Genomic DNA, 11,930 nt, shown 5'->3' with positions numbered 1-11,930 from the left:
CATACATTAGAATACATAAACTTTTATTCTAATAATTTAAGTTTGATTTCACAATATGGAAAAAATTTGAGGAAGAACATGACCTGGGAAAGAGAATAGGGAGAACTTTTACCACAATGAATATAGTTACATTCGTACCCCTCTATGTGATAAGAATATAACCCATTTAAGTTATGGAAAAGATCCCTTCAGTTATGGAAAAGATCCCTCTGCTGTGGCATTAAGTTGGGGGAGGGGAATCGATCTGTTTCAACCGAAACAGAAACAACAGGAAATAGCTTAACTTTGGTCCACTTGTCTGTTAGCTTAAGGACAGTCATACTGCCCATAATCAGTTAAAAAACCCAATAAGTATATTTAAAAATATATTCATTTGTAATTTCATTCTAAAACCGGCATAACTGTTCTATCCTCATTCTCTGCCTTTTCAGCTTCAGAATGTGCTGTGGGCATGGTCTCTAATCCTCAGCATCTTCGTGATCTTCCCTGGCAGCCTCATCAGCATCTGCTTGGCGAGGCTCTGTCTCCTCTTGGGTCGTGATTTCTGGGGTCATGTGGACCAAGCCTGCTTCTGGAAGTTCGCTTTGTACTTCCACTGGCATCTGATTTACCCATTCCACATGCAGCTCCTCTCCGTGTACTCCAGTACCCTCTTCAGGCTGAATTCAGCCCAGTGAATTCAACCCGCTTGGGCCTGCTCTGGAAGCTCACTTGTGTGTGTCGGGCACCTGGCTGTCCTGGCATGGATTTGGGTGGATGTGTTCCGCGGTCACTTGTGCTGAACCCACCTGGACCTGAAACAGTAGGAGCACATGCACCTTCCCAGCTTGTTCTGTAATATCATTGATGTCACAGGTTCAGCTTGTACACATGTTTCTACTGAAAGAACTTCTTCCATTACTAGATGCTCTGAAATATTGTATCACTGAGATGCCCCCTTAATTTATTTCCTTGCATAAACCACAAGTCGCATAAAGTATAATGGTTGGGTTTATCTCTAGTATGTATTACCAAGTGATGTTTGAACTGGTCCCAGCTGTTAAACACGCCGTTGCAGACCTGGCATTCATAGAGCTTCTTTCTTTATTTTTTTGCCCCTACTCGTTTGGCATGCAGTGAGGTGACATTTGAGGGGCTGTTTCTAGCAAATGTTCATGACAATTTGGATATTCAAAAGGTTTTTCACCTGTATGTTTTCAAAGATGTTCTTTAAAATGTCCGAAATGGTCAAACTGTTTCTCACAGTACTGACATACGTGAACTTTTCCCCCAGTTCTTTGCTTCTTACTGCCTCCACGTTCTTCAAGGTGGGTCACAATTCAAGTGCTGTTTCCATGCGCTCTCCTGAAGATACCTTTTACTGCATATTTCACAGTTGAAACTCTCAGTGAAGTGTGATTTCACGTGTTCCTGTTTGCTTGTGGGGTCAGATGCACAGCTGACGTCTTCTTTAATCTGCCCTTTTCTGTCACCTTGGTGGTACTGAAACAGGAAAAGCTCCCTTATCCCCCTCACAGGGTGTGTGATGGGGGCGTGGCTAGCTTCTTCGGTACCTGCGGCGCAAACACCTAGCGGGGCAGGTTGTGGTCGTGGGCTCCAACCCCACGGCAGTGTCTCGGAGTAAATGTTTCCAGCTCCTGAAGCCCCAGTGGGCGTGTGTTACAGGTGCTCTTTTAATTTTGCTGTCTGTAGGCGGCTTGTGTCAATCAGCTCAATTAGACCCTCTGCCTTATCACAAGGACAGAAGGCTTTCTGTAGCCCAAGGTTCTTGCCCTAGTGTACGGATCACATGTGGGCTTGGAGTATGAGTGCAAGGTTTTATTGAATGGTGGAAGTAGATCTCAGCCCATGGATGGGGAGCCAAAAGGGGGATAGAGTGGGAAGGTGGTTTTTCCCTTAGAGTCAGGCCGCTCAGCGGTCACACTGTTCTCCTACCGCCCCTGCCAAATTCCCCAGGGCGTCCGCGTTCTGCCGGTTGGGTTGATGGCCTGCCAGCTCTGCGGGTGCCTGTTCCTGTGCTCTTCCGCTCCCCTGCTCCGCTCCATGTCCAGCCGCCTGCGTGCACTTCTGCCGCTGTGTTCCTCTCCACATCTCATTGCTTGTGTCTGTGCCTGCTAGGGTCTGGGGGTTTTTATAGGCCCAGGATGAGGGTGTGGCAGTCCAGGGTAGTCTTGGAAAAGGCAACATAATGGCTCTTCATAATGGCCAGAAACAGAACGTAGTGGCATTGTAACCCCTATCAGAGATAATCATGAAAGAAAATGGAGTAGGAAAATACTCCCATGGGGTAGGACTTGAAGCATTATGGCCCGTTGTCTTATTGTCTACTGTTTGTTGAAGGTGAGATCATCTGGCATAAGACTCCTTGCTGATTTATGAACAATACATGAGGAGAGGATTCATACTGATTTATAGGTAGAGCCTAATGGTTTGGTCACATAACCAGGGACTCACAAGCCATCAGATTAGAGGACAGGTGACAATGAGATTTAGGAAACAGATTTTGAAAATTTCTCTCTTTTTTTTTTTTTTTTGAGATGGAGTCTCTGTCACCCAGGCTGGAGTGCAGTGGCGCGATCTCGGCTCACTGCAAGCTCCTCCTCCCGGGTTCATGCCATTCTCCTGCCTCAGCCTCCAGAGTAGCTGGGACTACAGGCGCCCGCCACCACGCCTGGCTAATTTTTTTTGTAATTTTAGTAGAGATGGGGTTTCACGGTGTTAGCCAGGATGGTCTCGATCTCCTGACCTCGTGATCCACCCACCTCGGCCTCCCAAAGTGCTGGGATTACAGGCGTGAGTCACCGCGCCTGGCCTAAATTTTGTATTTTTTAGTAGAGACGGGGTCTCACCATGTTGGCCAGGCCAGTCCTGAACTCCTGACCTCAGGTGATCTGCCCGCCTCGGCCTCCCAAAGTGCTGGGATTACAGGTGTGGGCCTCTGCACCCAGCCTGAAGTTTTCTTTGTTTCTGACTTCAAGGGCTTTGATGGCTTCTAGCATTTGTAGACGTTCTGCTGCTTTCCATACATCACTGGCTGCTGCTCCTCCTTGTATCATTAATTTTGCTGTACATGTGAACTCAATTAAATGGCAAAAGGCCGTTTTACTAACACCTTCTATCTCCACCAAAGGTTCTTGGGTAAACTCCAGAAAGAATTTGTAGAAGGCGGCGGGGCCAGGTGGCTCATGCCTATAATCCCTTTGGAAAGGATTACAGTAATCCCTGTAAACACTTTGGGAGGCCGAGGTGGGCAGATCACCTGAGGTCAGGAGTTCGAGACCAGCCTTGCCAACTTGGCAAAACCCTGTCTCCACTAAAAATACAAAAATTAGTCGGGTGTGGTGGTGGGTGCCTGTAGTCCCAGCTACGTGGGAGGCTGAGGCAGGAGAATCACTTGAACCTGGGAGGCAGAGGTTGCAGTGAACCAGGATTGGGTCACTGCACTCCAGCCTGGGCGACAAAGTGTGACTCCATCTCAAAATAATAATAATAATAATAATTTGTGGAACTTACTGCAAGCAGCCAAAACAGCCTTGTGAGCCTTCAGATGGTGTCCGTCTACAATCAGGTTGATGTCAGTAAAGCAGTCCTGCCCTCATGTTCATTCAGTTGGTCGAGGATCATGTTTTGACATTCACGGAACTCCTGTAGGCATTCCATCGTCTCTTCAGCCTCCATGGCTGCTGGCTTGCTCTGCCTTATGCTCTGCCCTCGTTCCTCTCTGTCCCTCAGAGCCTCTGGTTTTGTGCTTTCTCCTTCCAGGGCATGATGTGCCCCACAGCTTTCCCTATCCCTAACCCATGGCTCTCCCTCCATTTCCCCCACAAAAGCCGAGTGCTCCCTCTGCTCGGGCCCCGCTGGTGCACGTGCGCTCAGTTGGACACACAGGTGGCTGTGGCCTCTTACTCTATTTTGAAGACTCGGCTGTAATTGTGCTATTAAACGTCTTCCATATCATACTCAAAAGCAATGCTTCATTTCCCCCCAAAAGAAGAAATCAAGTAAGTAAAAGCATGTTATAATTTATATAGAAGGGTACTTTGCATTTGTTAAAATGCTTTATAGTGGTTCTAATCTTTTTCCTTAAAGAAACCCAGAGAAAGCCTTTCTTTCTCAGCTGTATAGATGGAAGAGGTGAGGGGAGGGGATACAGCGGTGTTGCCCAGAGCTTCTGAGTCCGTGGCTGAGCCCAAATTTCCCGAGGCAAATATGACAAATGTTATTTTATTCCTATTTATAAAGCTCCCTTACAGCTGGAGGGATTTTCTTCTAAATCTACTAAAAATTGAAGTACCTAAAAACAACAGCCCCACATTTGGAAACGGACCAACGGTGGGAAGTTTTATCTTTTGTTTCTCAGATTATAACTGATGACCAGACTGAGGTCTCCTAAAGACCCTAAAAAAAAAAGGAGTTGTCTTCATTCTCACGGGCTCCACCCAACCTTTAGATTGCTAATAATTCAGATGTGGAGCATTCCGTAGCAAGAGGATCGTGTGCTCATTTATTTGTGGCACTCCTTCCCCAAACTACGCTGGGAGACACATCAATCAGTGTGTTTCAGTCAGTGTGTTACAAAGACCTGATGCTGTGCTGTTCAGTATGGCAGCCACCAGCCACAGGTGGCCATTTAAATTCTAATTAAAATTAAGTAAAGCGGATAAAGCCAGTTGCTCAGTGGCACTAGCAATGTTTTGAGTGCTCAGTAGTGACATATGCCTGGAGGCTATCATACTGGGTAGTACAGATATAAAATATTTCCATCACTCCAGAAAGTTCTGTTGGACAATACTGCCTCTTGGTGTGTTATGGTGAGTAAGACTTCCCAAATGGTTTTGGTGTCTTTTGTCATGCGGGCTGCTGGGCTGCCGCATATCCTTTTTTTTTCCTGTTTTTAAGAGACAGAGTTTGGCCCTGTCACCCAGGCTGGAGTGCAGTGGTGCAGTCATAGCTCACTGCAGTCTTAAGTTCTGGAGCTTAAGTGATCTTCCCACCTCATCCTCCCAAGTAGCTGGGACTACGGGTGGGTACCACCATGCCTAATTTTAAAAATTTTTTGTAGAGATGGGATCTCATTTTATTGCCAAGGCTGGTCTTGAACTCCTGGGCTCAAGTGATTTTCCTGCTTCAGCTTCCCAAAGTGCTGGGATTATAGACGTGCACCACTGCGCCTGGCCCCGCCTCATATCTCTCACTGTTTCAAAGCCCAGCCCCTCGTTGGCACCATCCCAGGCATGTGAGTCTTCCCCAGGGCCACCCTGCCCTTTATTTTTCTCTAAATTCCCTCACTTTCATGGGAAGCCTCTTCAAAATTAGAAATTGGCAGGTATGTGTCGTTCTGTTAGCTGTGTGAAGCTCTTGATCCCTCAGGTCCCACAGCTGTCTTCTGTCAGTGAGGCTCACATGTCTGTGTCCCTGGTCACAGGTGCGAGTGGGGCACATTCCTCATCCTCCCTGCCCCTGCTTGCCCTGCCCTCCAGGAACTCCACATGCATGGGCGTTCCCCAGGCTCGCCCGTTGCTCTCTTCTGTTTGTCACATCTCTGTTTCTCCTCCTGGCCAAACCCTCCACATCTTCAGCTAACTGTTTGCTGGATTAGAAGCTGTTTATGTACTTAGCAGAAGGAAAACTTGCCATTTCTGAAGGAAGAAATGAGGCAGCAAATGTGTAGGGGAGAACAAGATTAGGCAGGACCAAAAGACAAAGGCAGGATGCTCGCAACAAAGCTGAAAATTATAACCCTGATTGTTCATTCTCGTGGAATTCACTGGCTGCCAGCACACTATGGGTGTAACCATAAGGCCTGTGGATGATCTCTCTGCCTTGTCCCCAGCTCTCATCTGGTAACATCCTCTCGCAGTGCTCCAGGTCATCGTTAAGACATGAGAGAGAACAGCATGCCAATGAATTAATTTGCGTGGATGCAAGTATTTGATCAGTTCTTCCATCCACAAATCTGGAAATAAGTAAATGTATTTTACATTTGAAAAGTATGAGAAATATGATTGGAAATATTTATTTGTCATACTTTTAAAATGTATTAAAATATTTTAAAATATTTTAAATAAAACAAGCAAGAGCACAGAATTAAGTAAATGAAACATCAGTCCTTAGTCAACGTGTTGAGGTTCTCCAGAGAAACAGAATCAGACATACATAATACATAATTATATGTATATATATTTATACACACATATATGTATACATGTGTATATGGATACACCTATATGTATACATGCATGTACGCAGATAGGTATGTGTATAAATATATATACATACATGTGTGTGTGTATATATAGGAATATATACATATATAGAGAGAGATTTATTTTAAGGAACTGGCTCTTGATTGGGGGGTTGGTAGTTTGGGGCTGGCTAACAGGCTAGAAATTCTGGGAGGAGCTGATATCGTAGTCGAGTCTGAAGGCAGAATTCCGTCGTCTTCAGGGACCTCAGTCATTTTAAGACCTTTAACCGACTGGATGAGACTCATCTACATTACAAAGGGAAATCTGTTCTACTCAGAGTCTACTGATTTAAATATTTAAATATTAATCACACCTAAAATATATCTTCGTAGCAACATCGAGACTGGTGTTTAACCAAACAACTGAGCATCAGAGCCTAGCTAAGTTGACAAGTCAAATTAACCCTCACTGTCACCAAACATCTAATTAACAAGATGGATGAGTGGATTCGTTTGCTCAGGCTGCCATAACAAAGTACCACAGGCTCGGTGGCTTCAAGCACAGAGATTCGGAGATGAAGGTGTGGCCAGGGCTGGCGTATTCTGAGGCTCTCTCCTTGGCTTGTAGACGGCTGTCTTCTCTGTGTGTTTTCAGTTGGTCTTCCCTCTGTGCGTGTCTGTGTCCTGATCTCTTTTTAGAGGATGCTGATCGTGTTGGATAAGGGCTCACCCTCATGATCTCACTTTAATTTACTTCCTACTTAAAGACTCCATCTCCAAGTACGCTCACATTCCGAGATACTGAGGTTTAAAATGTCAATGTTTGAAATGTTGGTGGTGAGGGACACAATTTAGCTTATGACAGTGGGAAAACAGACAATTCCAAGGTGGCAGTGGGTATGCATTGTGCTGAGAAGTGCCGAGTTCATTGCAATCACTTGCAAGTTATGTTGATCTGAAAGCTGAAGATCAGTTTGCGTTGATAAATGGATAACTTTCCCTGTGTGCCTTAAAACTGTCTTCACATTTAAAGGATGAGTATATGTGCTCAACTATTAGGCTGAAAAAAAAGTTGTACTATTAAGTAGACAAACAATTTGCCACCTTGAAATGCAGGGATAGGTATGACTCCACATGGTGTCACCGTAGATAGATATCAGCATCCTCCTTCTCCAAAAATAATAAAGCGAAGTTGCTGGATGGGGCTGTTGGCTACTCTCTTTGGTGTAGAGGTTCACTACCTGTTGTTTTTAAATGTATATTTTATTATTATTATTTTTTGCCACAGGGTTTTGCTTTGTCACCCAGGCTGGAGTGTAGTGGTGCTATCATGGCTCACTGCAGCCTCCAACTCCTGGGCTGAAGGGATCCTCCCGCCTCAGCCTCTGAGTAGCTAGGGCTACAGGTACATGCCACCACACCAAGCCATCTTATTTTGTGGGGGAAGGGGGCTGAGGAGAGCACTTTTTGGAGGTGGGTGGGAACATTCTTTCTGGCTTTTAAAATTTTTTCTTTGTGGAGACAGGTCTTACTATGTTGCCTAACCTGGTCTCAAACTCCTGGCCTCATGCAGTCCTCCTGCCTCAGCCTCCAAAAGTGCTGGGATTATAGGCATGAACCACCACAGCAGGGCTTGCTACCTGTTTATTTATTTTAGATTCGGGGGTGCATGGGCAGGCTTGTTACAAGGGTATCTTGTGTGATGCTGAGGTTTTGGCTTCTGTAGATCCGGCCAACCAGACAGTGAACATAGTACCCAACAGGAAGTTTTTTCAGCCCTTGCCCCCCTCCCTCCCTCCCTCCTTTTGGAGTCCCCAGTGTCTGTCGTTCCCATCTTTATGTCCATGTGTACCCAGGGTTTAGCTGCCACTTATAAGTGAGAACGTGCTATATTGTGTTTTCTGTTTCTGTGTTAATTTGCTTAGCTACCTGCTTTTAATACTTAGACTGATTAGTCCTCTTCTAGATGAATTGTAAGATCATTGATTTGTTTTCTGATTAGAAAAAGTAATACTCTGGCTCGTTGCAGAATTTTGAAAATGTATAAAAGTATGAAGAAATAAAATATCAGAGCAATTTCACTATATATTTGAAAATCACTTGGTCCATTAGTGTCTTTCTAATCTCTTTTCTAGGCATACATATACTTTTCAATAAAATTGAGATTACACTAAATATACAGTGTAATATTCTGCTTTCACATATAACATTTCCCTGTTGATTATTTTTGAAAATATGTAAATGGTTGTATGATGCATTTATCCATATCCACGAAGGTATCCATTCATTTCACACTTTCTTTTAGCACCTTCAGTGTGCTCTTCCTTGTGCTAAGTCCTGGGAATGCACTGATGAAATAGACGAGGATCCTGCTTTCACAGAGCTTTCCCCACTTTCTGGATGTATGTATTTATTTAACCATGTCTTTATTCTGCTCAGAGAGACTGACTTAGCCAAGAGGAAGGCATTTTTGTCCTTTCCCTCTTCCTGCTGCATGCCTGGAATAGGAAATGACGGCTCGTACTTCTGCAGCCATCTTGGACCACAAAGTAACACTGAGGATGGAAGCCAAATACTGAATATGGGACATATAGGAATCTGGTCCCTGTACAAACCATGGAGAGAGTTCATGGGCCCCAGATTATCCACAGCAGGACTTCTGTGAAACAAAAACTTCTAACTTGTTTAAATCACTGTTGATATGGGTTTTTCTGTTAAATGCAGCAAACTCATTTCCTAATTGATACAATGCTATTTGTACAGAAGCTTCAAATTTCTTTTTTTTTTTTTTTTTTTTTGAGACTAAGTCTCTCTCTGTTGCCCAGGTTGGAGTGCAGTGGCATGATCTTGGCTCATTGCAACCTCCACCTCCTGGGTTCAAGTGATTCTCCTGCCTCAGCCTCCCAAGTAGCTGGGATTACAGGCACCCACCACCACACCCTAATTTTGTATTTTCTAATTTTGTATTTTAGTAGAGACAGGGTTTCACCATGTTGGCCAGGTTAGTCTCGAACTCCTGACCTCAAGTGATCCACCCACCTTGACCTCCCAAAGTGTTGGGATTACAGGCATGAGCCACCGCGCCTGGCCAGAAGCTCCAGATTTCTGTCATCAAATATATCACATTTTATCAACCCTGAGACACATCTTTTCTTACAATGCAGTCTCTCTGGAATCAGTATCATTTAATATGTCATAGTTAAATTACTTTTTTTATTGAGGTAAAATTTATATAACATAAAATTCATCATTTTAGCCATTTAAAATCATACAATTCATGACTTTTGGTACATTCACAATATTGTGTAACTACCATCACTGCCTAATTCCAGAACAGGAAATTCTGTACCAGTTAAGTGGTCACTCCCCATCCCCTGTCCTCCCAGCCTCTGACAACCATTAATCTGCTTTTTGGCTGTCTCGATTTGCCTATTCTGGACATTTCATATAAATTAATTAATACAACATGTGGTCTTTTGTTACTGGCTTCTTTCACTTGGAATAAGGTTTTCAAAGTCCACCCATGTTGTAGCATCAGTCAGTCAGTCCTTCATTCCTTTAATGGCTGAATAATATTCTGCTGTACATTATTCAGCCCTAACGACGGTTGTATAATGCATTCGAACATTACACCACATTTCATTTATTCATTCAATTGATGCACATTCAGATTGCTTTCACATTGTGGCTGTAAAGAATAATGCTGTTTGAATATTCATGTACAGACAGTCCCTGACATATGATGGCTTAACTTACGATTTTTCAACTTTATAGTGGTGCAAAAATGATGTGTATTCAGTAGAAACCATACTTCAAATACCCATATGACCATTCTGCTTTTTACTTTCAGTACAATAGTCAATAAATTACATGAGATATTCAATACTTTATTATAAAATAGGCTTTGTCTTAGACCAGGGGTGTCCAATCTTTCGGCTTCCCTGGGCCACATTGGAAGAAGAAGAATTGTCTTGGGCCACATATAAATTACACTAACACTAATGATAGCTGATGAGCTAAAAATAAATCACCAAAAAGTCTCATAATGTTTTAACAAAGTTGACAAGTTTGTGTTGAGCTGCATTCAAAGCTGTTCCTGGGCTTTAGCAGCCCACAGGCCATGGGTTGGACAAGCTTGTGTTAGACGATTTTGCCCAACAGTAGACTAATATAAGTGTTCTGAGCATGTTTAAGTTACATTAGGTTATGCTATGATGTTTGGTAGGTTAGGTGTATTAAATGCATTTTCAACTTGTGATATTTTCAACTTACAGTGGGTTTATCATCAGGATGTAACCCCATCATAAGTCAAGGGGCACATGTACAGAGTTTTTTTGACTATGCATGTTTTTCCTTTTTTTTTTTCAAGATGGAGTCTCACTCTGTCACCCAGGCTGGAGTGCAGTGGCTGGATCTCAGCTCACAGCAAGCTCTGCCTCCCGGGTTTATGCCATTCTCCTGCCTCAGCCTCCCAAGTAACTGGGATTACAGGCGCCCGCCACCTCGCCCGGCTAGTTTTTTTTTTTTTTTTTTTTTTTTTTGTATTTTTTAGTAGAGATGGGGTTTCACCGCGTTAGCCAGGATGGTCTCGATCTCCTGACCTCGTGATCTGCCCGTCTCAGCCTCCCAAAGTGCTGGGATTACAGGCTTGAGCCACTGCGCCTGGCCATGTTTCTCTTAAGTTACACTAAGGAGTGAAATTTCTGGGTCATATGGTTGCTTTATGTTTAACATTTTGAGGACCCGTCAAAGTATTTTCCAGAGTGGCTGTACTATGTACATTTCCAACAGTAATGTACCAGGGTTCCAATATTTCCACATCCTCAGTGCTTATTGTGTTTTCATCCTTCCCAACCTAGTAGGTGTGAACCACGTTTTCTTTATGCATTCCCCAGCACTTGATGGACATTTGGGTTGTTCCCACCTTTTTACTATTATAAACAATGCTACAAATAATACTGTGAACAACTGTGTACAACACAGGTGTGTGTTCAAACATTGTGTTTGAACATATGTTCTTCAATCTCTTGGGTATATAACTAAGAATGGAATGGCTGGGTCATATGGTAATTCTGTGTTTAATTTTTGAGGAACTGCAAAACTCGTTTTTACAGTGGCTGCATCATTTTATATCTCTGCCAGCAGTGGGATTCCTGCAAACTCTCATCAACAGGCAATGAAAAGTGATAAGCACATTTTCTTTGACTCTCATTTCATTTTGCCTCTTTTATTTGGAAATTTAAATAATAGAAATCGACAAAGAGGAGAGTAGGCATGTTTATATTTATCACCCAGAAATGAACAACATTAATGCTTTGTTTAGGCTTCAGATATTTTTAAGTAAATAGAACATAACAGATTAAAAAACCTAAGCCCCCTTTTCGCCATTACCCCACCTATTATGTGGCCCCCTCTCCAGAGATAATCATTATCACAACTTGGTATCCATCCTTCTAGACTATATCTTATTAGTATTACAAATATTACAAATACATTACATGTCTCAATATGTTCTTTAAACTTTAAGTATGTGCTATCGTACTGTTTTCATCCTGCAACTTGCCTTTTTTCTAAGAAGAACTTTCTTGAGATATATAACTGGCACACAATAAACTGCACATATTTAATGCATAGTCGGATGAGTTTGGACATATGCCTACAATAAACTGCACATATTTAATGCATAGTCAGATGAGTTTGGACATACGCTTACATCCATGAAGCCATCACCACAGTCAAGTTA

The 11,930-nt window shown here is 43.1% G+C and overlaps 1 pseudogene; it reads right to left on the bottom strand.

Moving 5' to 3' along the window:
* Positions 1–381: 381 nt before the first annotated feature.
* On the bottom strand, positions 382–3,678 carry LOC108514806 (zinc finger protein 131 pseudogene; annotated as a pseudogene).
* Between the last annotated feature and the right edge of the window lie 8,252 nt (positions 3,679–11,930).

This window comes from Rhinopithecus bieti, unplaced genomic scaffold, assembly GCF_001698545.2.
Source record: "Rhinopithecus bieti isolate Rb0 unplaced genomic scaffold, ASM169854v2 scaffold_34313, whole genome shotgun sequence".
Taxonomy (NCBI): Eukaryota; Metazoa; Chordata; class Mammalia; order Primates; family Cercopithecidae; genus Rhinopithecus; species Rhinopithecus bieti.
Note: the sequence above shows the minus strand (reverse complement) of the source record. Positions and strands in the feature narration are given on the sequence as shown.